This window comes from Barbus barbus (genome assembly GCF_936440315.1).
Source record: "Barbus barbus genome assembly, chromosome: 47".
Taxonomy (NCBI): Eukaryota; Metazoa; Chordata; class Actinopteri; order Cypriniformes; family Cyprinidae; genus Barbus; species Barbus barbus.
In genome coordinates this window covers 2,105,297-2,112,223 of record NC_136725.1, presented here as the reverse complement: position 1 = coordinate 2,112,223, position 6,927 = coordinate 2,105,297, and positions in this window count along the sequence as shown.

Below are 6,927 nucleotides of genomic sequence, written 5' to 3'. Positions count from 1 at the left end.
GACTAACAGCGTGCACTAGGTGGCGCACTTGTCACAAAACGCCACTGAAGCGGCACATGGTTCGTATTTCTTACTGTGTGCTATAGGCCATTTTCAAACTTTACCATTCAAAATGCTTGGATACATTAAAAAAATTATTACACAAAAATATTATTACACCAGCAGATCATCATTTCCATTGTGATAAAAAAAGACTCAACAAATAGAAATAGAAAACAGCTACTCACATTGCCCTCCAACACAGTAGGGGGAGGGGTTTAGCAAAGGAAGGATACACCTGTTATTAAAATGAAAAATACTCCAAAATGTGTTTGTGAAATTCACATGAAATGAATCACAAATGCTGTTGTTTTTATATTAGTGACAATCAGTGCAGGTCACTGAGCCACTCACAGCAATGAGAGTTAGTCTGTCCCTCAGTGAAACACAAAAACATCAATTAAAAGAAATAGAAATGAGTAAACAGAGTGATTCAATGTAATGCAGTATTAAACATATGGTAAGTGGTTTTGGTTCAAATAGGTCTGGGTTGGGTTCATATACTTGTTATAACGACAATGTTTATGCAAATGCAGCGCGTTGCGTTCTTCTGACCTCATCTGCTTGCCTGTATATAGTTGGCATAATCATCAGTAAAGTGTTCTGAGAGCTGAGGTCTTGTATCACTGTATTAGTTATATATCACTGAGGCGGTTACGCAATCCTGCAGTGTGACGTATGAGGGGAACCCCAGTATTACAGCACAGTCACACAAGCCATGATACAAAGCTACAGAAACTAAGCAACCGAAATAAAGAATTAAAAATAATCAAAACTTCTACTTAGAGCTTGCTCCATTTCTGCAAATCAGTTTTTTGTGAATGAATGGCCTTCATCAACAGCCGATTGCGCCACCTGCTGGTGAGTGGCTGACATCAGCTGGAGATCATGCATCAGTGCTCTACTGCTATTCCTGCGGGTCCCGGATGTGCAACGCCGAATTTTCTGCCGAATTTTAACATTTAATACAAGGCATTAAAATGCAAGCACTGTTAATTGCAATGCATCTTTTTTTTCGATTTGTGTAATTCAGCATGCTTTATGTTTCAAAAACTATTGGCATTCTTCTGCTTCCATAAATGTTCTTTAACCTGACTTCAAAAAGCCATTTTGTGGAGGTTATTTCAACTATTTTAAAAAGACACAATGTTTTGACAATGAACATGTAAATTTTTCAGCTCTATATAACATATATTGAATGTATATTAGCACATAGAGTCATGGCCAAAAATATTGGCACCCTTGGTAAATATGACCAAAGAAGACCGTGACAATTAATCTGCATGGTTAATCCTTTTGATCTTTTATTTTAAAAAATTCACAAAAATCTAACCTTTCATTGGATAATAAGAATTTAAAATGGAGGGAAATTTCATTATGAAATAAAGTTTTTCTCAAATACACTTTGGACACAATTATTGGCACCCCTAGAAATTGAAACCCCTAGAAAGTAAAATATCTCTGAAGTATATTCACGTTCATATTTACAATTTTGAGCACTCCTGGGTGATTATGAACATGAAATTATCCAGCCATGGCTTCCTGTTTCACATAAATATAAATAGGAAGGATAACAAAGCCCAAATTCCCTTAATCATCCATCACAATGAGAAAAACCATAGAATATATTTCTGATGTGCAGCAAAAGATAATTAAAAGTAAAGTAAAGTCGTGACGTATTGTCAAGTATGGTGACCCATACTCGAAATTGGTGCTCTGCGTTTAACCCATCCAAGTGCACACACACAGCAGTGAGTAGTGAACAAATGCACACACACACACACACACACCGTGAACACACACCCGGAGCAGTGGGCAGCATTTATGCTGCGGCGCCCGGGGAGCAGTTGGGGGTTCGGTGTCTTGCTCAAGGGCACCTCAGTCGTGGTATTGAGGGTGGAGAGAGCGCTGGACATTCACTCCCCCCACCTACAATCCCTGCCGGCCCGAGACTCGAACCCACAACCTTTCGATTACGAGTCCGACTCTCTAACCATTAGGCCACGACTTCGAAAGTAGTGAAAATGTCAATTTCCACCATCAGGGCAATAATTAAGAATTTCCAATCAACAGAAAATATTATGAAACTGCCTGGAAGAGGACATGTGTCTGTATCGTCCTAATGCACGGTGAGAAGGAGAGTTTGAGTGGCCTTCAGGGATCACAGCTGGAGAATTGCAGAAAATAGTTGAGCTTCGGGGTCAGAAAACCTTTAAAAAAAAGATCAATCAGCCCCTACATCACCACGTTGTTTGGGAGGATTTCAAGAAAATTCTCCAAGCTCATCCAAAAACAAACTCCAGCATGTTCAGTTATCAGACACGACTGGAACTTCAAATGGTTTTGGAAGCTTCTATGGTCAGATTAAACTACAAAAATTGCTTTTTAGCAGCAAACACTCAAGATGGGTTTGGTGAATACAGGGATAAAAAGTACCCCATGTGTACAATTAAATATACTGCTGTATTTGTGATGTTGTGGGCCTATATTTCTGCTGGAGGTCCTGGACATCTTGTTCAGACACATGGCATCATGGATTCTATCAAATACAACAGATAAAAAATCAATAAATGACTGACTCTGTTAGAAATATTATAATGGGCCGTGTTTGGATCTTCCAACTGGACAATAATCCAAACACAAACCTCAAAAACACTGAGCACAAAACCAAGCTTCTGCTGGCCATTCCAGTCCTCTGACCTGAACCCTGTAGAAAATGAGTGAGAACTGAAGAGAAGAAGCACCGTCATGGAGCTGTGAATCTGAAGGCTCTGGAGTGATTCTGGATGAAGGAATGGTCTCTGATCTCTTGTCAGGTGTTCTCTAACCTCATCAGGTATTATAGGAGAACATTTAGAGCTGTTAAACTGACAAATGGAGGTTTCAAAAAGTATTGAATAAAAGGGTGCCGTTAATTGTGGCCAATGTGTATCAGAGAAAAACATATATTTCATAATGATATTTCCCCCCATTTTAAATTCTTATTATCCAATGAAAGGTTAGATTTTTGTGATTTTTTTAAATAAAAGATCAAAAGATTAATCAAGATTAATTTTCACAGCCTTCTCTGATCATATTTACCAAGGTGCCGATATTTTTGGCCATGACTGTATTTTATGTCCTGTAACTGGCCATTATTATGTGTTCAAACATTTTTCAAGGATCTTTTTGCTTTTTGCAAGTGCAATTCACTGGACATGTGACATTTGTTTTTCATATGTAAATAGTGCATGCAGTCTCTCGATTAATGAGTTCATAAAAAACTCATATAAAAAAGCAGATAATATAAAAAGCATATAAAAAAGCATATAATTCTACAATTGTAAGCAAGTCACTTTGCAGGTCACTGCTTGAAATGCCATTTTAACTATGTGTATAAGTCAGAGCTCAGAAATAAGATTTTTTCCTCCCTAAGAATGATGCATTTATTTTATATTAAACTGATTTTTATCAATGCTTTTATATATTTTGCAGAAATATCTATATTTTTATATTCCTAATTAAATGTTAAGTTTTGTTCAAGCTATTATTTACGAAGAATTGCAACAACCTGCAAATTATATGGAGCTATAAATGTAATCACAAGTCATTTAGCAATTTTGACAAAATTCATCTTTAATGTTAGCAAGCTTGAAAACTTGACAAATCAGCACAGAAAGCCGAAGTTTGTAAGATCAACAAATGCAAAAATCTCAGTGTCAGTGCTGTCATCTGGTCTAAAATTCTCACTGACCCTATAATATAATATATATATATATATAAAATAATGGCTATTTTACACAGAAACCAGGCAGCCTTTAATTATTTAATTAATTTTACTTTTAAGTTCCTAGCTATGCCCTGCAACATAAATAAATGATGCAAATTACTGTGCTAATCGTATTTACTGCATTTATTTATGCTTTTGTTGCTGATTTTTATTTATTTATTTATTTTAAGGGTGGCGATTAATCAGATTTTTTTATTTTTTAATAAAATTAGTTTGCTCATTTACTATGGAACATCTCATAGTTCACTATGTATAATAAGTACAATTATCCTATTGAGTATTTTAGAGTCTGATTGTCATTCATTTAGTTTACAATTCCATGATTGCTCAAAAACCTAAACCTAGTGTTACACTATCAGCCTGACAGTTTAGCCACAGTTGTACATTACCCACTGTTTACCACAATGATGGCATTTGTTCAGATATTTTTGAAAATACTCTAAAATAAGTTTGCAAGGCATTTCCTGCTTGATGCTGGAATGGAAGTCTGTAGTTTATCCATGTTTATATGACGCTGTGATACTATCTCGCTGGGGCTTCATGTGGCCTCGGATGTTAGATGTATCAAGGGTGTAATTAGTACTGATCCATGATGGTTTACATACTTGGGCTGTTTGATGTCAGCAGTGTTGGGAGGTGCAGTGTAACAGCATGAGCCGATCGCTGGCTGATAGAGGGACAGCGAGGGCCTGATATCACAGATAAACACCTTTCTAGAGATCGGGGCTCATTCACAGTACTGGATAGCACAGAGTCACTCTGAAAGCTCAACTGGAGTGGCTGGAGTTTCTGCTGAAGTGCTTATAAATGCAACTCCTTTAGACCAGAGAATTGACAATTACTGAGAATATATTTAGCTGCTGCCCTACTGTATATGGCTGCATGTAAACTGTCTATTGTCTATATGCTAGCGTTTTTTTAGTAGAACAAAAGGGCACTCGTTCACAAAATAGTGCTGGCAATCACTGAAAACAGAGATGCAGGAACCATGACTTTTCCAGATTTTTTTTACAAGCAAATGGACCTTTTCTGATAAGGACTGGTGTTTTTTTTTAAGCAAGAGACAAGAAAAAAATGAAAGAGTACATGAACAAGATGTTTATTTGCTCTATTACAGGCTAATCTAGCTTTAAACAAAAAATAGCCATTTGAAATTAGAGGCAACCACTGCATTTTAGACTGTTCATCACAGTGCTTATAAACACTACTTTAATAAGCATTATACGGAGGTAAGACGAAAAGAAAATATCATCAAAATATTCTCAATATCATAACAGTTCCTTTTAGAGCCTTCAACTGAAATAAAATCAAAAAATCGGCCAATTACTGTCCATTTCCGATTGATGGCCGGACAACTGGTGGCCCTCTAATTAAAAAGGTTCTCATTTTCATAATTTAAGGCTGTTATGTGTAATTTTCTGATGTTGGTAGTTTGACTTATCAAAGAGCGTGATGCTTTCAAAACATCAAATGTGTTTGTATGAGTGATTCAGCAAGTCAGCTTCTGCCCTTATCAGTTTTACTAGAGAAATAAGTAACCTGATCTGAAAAAACTAGCTGAAAATAAGCAGCCCCAAGCTGTGCACTGAAAAAAATATGTAAGATTTACTTCATTTTTATTTAAGTTTTTGCACACATAGTACACAAGTATTTAATGAAGTAAAAATCTGCTTAACTAAGTAAAATTAGCAAAGGAAATAAGTAAATTTAACATGGCCAGTTAGAGTTTGATAAGTAATTTGTACCTAATTATTTTAAGTTAAATATGCAATACTTAAGTACGTTTCACTCAGTCATGGTTTCTAAAATGTTCTCAATCGACGTAGCACTTGGAATCAACCATGCTATTAAAGCATGTGATTCACTCACAAACATGTAAGTAAGCAAGTAGACAGCTTGTTATCCTTTTAAGATAATATGTCCACTCAATAGAATAATTACCCAAATGAACACAGAGACCTCAATATTTGGTACACCATACACAATGACGTGACAATCAGTGGAATGGGTCGTTTTGAGTAGAAAATCAACTCCAGATGTCACAAAACAGTAAGTTACTAAACCTAACAACAAAAGCAACCATACAACAGTGAAAATACATCTTGAAAACAGCAAAAAAGTTCACCTTATTAAATATTCATGCCCAAGTGCATGATGGGAACAACGGGATCATGACTTTGATATTTACTTTAAGATCCTTGTAAACATAACAAACAATTCCAAGTAAAATATACTTATAAGTTCAAACTTTAATTTCTACAAGCTTCAATTGAGTGCTACTATAGAATTTACTTTAACTTTTTAATTCTTGCCTGAACTAAATTATTTAATGTAGAAATTACATTTGTTTTTATGTAGTATTTACTTCACCAAAAAATCTTTTTTATCAGTGTGGGTGGTCATGCATTGATCGTGTTTATTCCTTGAACGGTTATAGTCTCGTTCAGAAAGTTCTCCTACTACCCCACCCGGCACATTGTTGAAGGACCAAATGCACAGTGTCTCATGCACTGAATTAAAATAGTGATTTTTATTGTCCCCAAAACTCATAAGAAATGCAAACGTATACTTAGATAGCCTGGCATTTTCCCTGGCATGATCTAAATAATGTATTATTTATAAATATAACATGTATGCATTGATGGCTATGAATTTATTTGCAACATTTCTAACTGCTGCAAAAAAGCAGCTTGTAATGACAAAGATGTCAAATCAAATTGCTTCAGGTGTCAAAATAGACTGGTAAAAAAGTTACAGTCAGTTTGTGGGTTCAGTAGTGTTGTTAGTCATCTATTTTAAATACACTGCCCAAATCTATAATCAGCTTCTCAAAAAACAAGCCCAAAGTCATTTTTAATAAGAGGATTTGGCAGCTCTGGAGTTTATCAATGGCCAAGAGTGGGTGGGGCCTCCAGTTTGTCTGACCAATAGAAAATTGGGGTGGAGCAAAATTAAATGGTGGTAAGGTAAGAGTGTTTGGGAAACATGATTGGAAACAATGCCTTTAATACAGTATTTATGAAGTCCACTAAGTCCACCAAGAGCTGCTCGCATTAAAAATTCAAGGCATTTATGTGCCTCTGTACCCCTTTATCTAAATTCATTACTTCAGACTTACG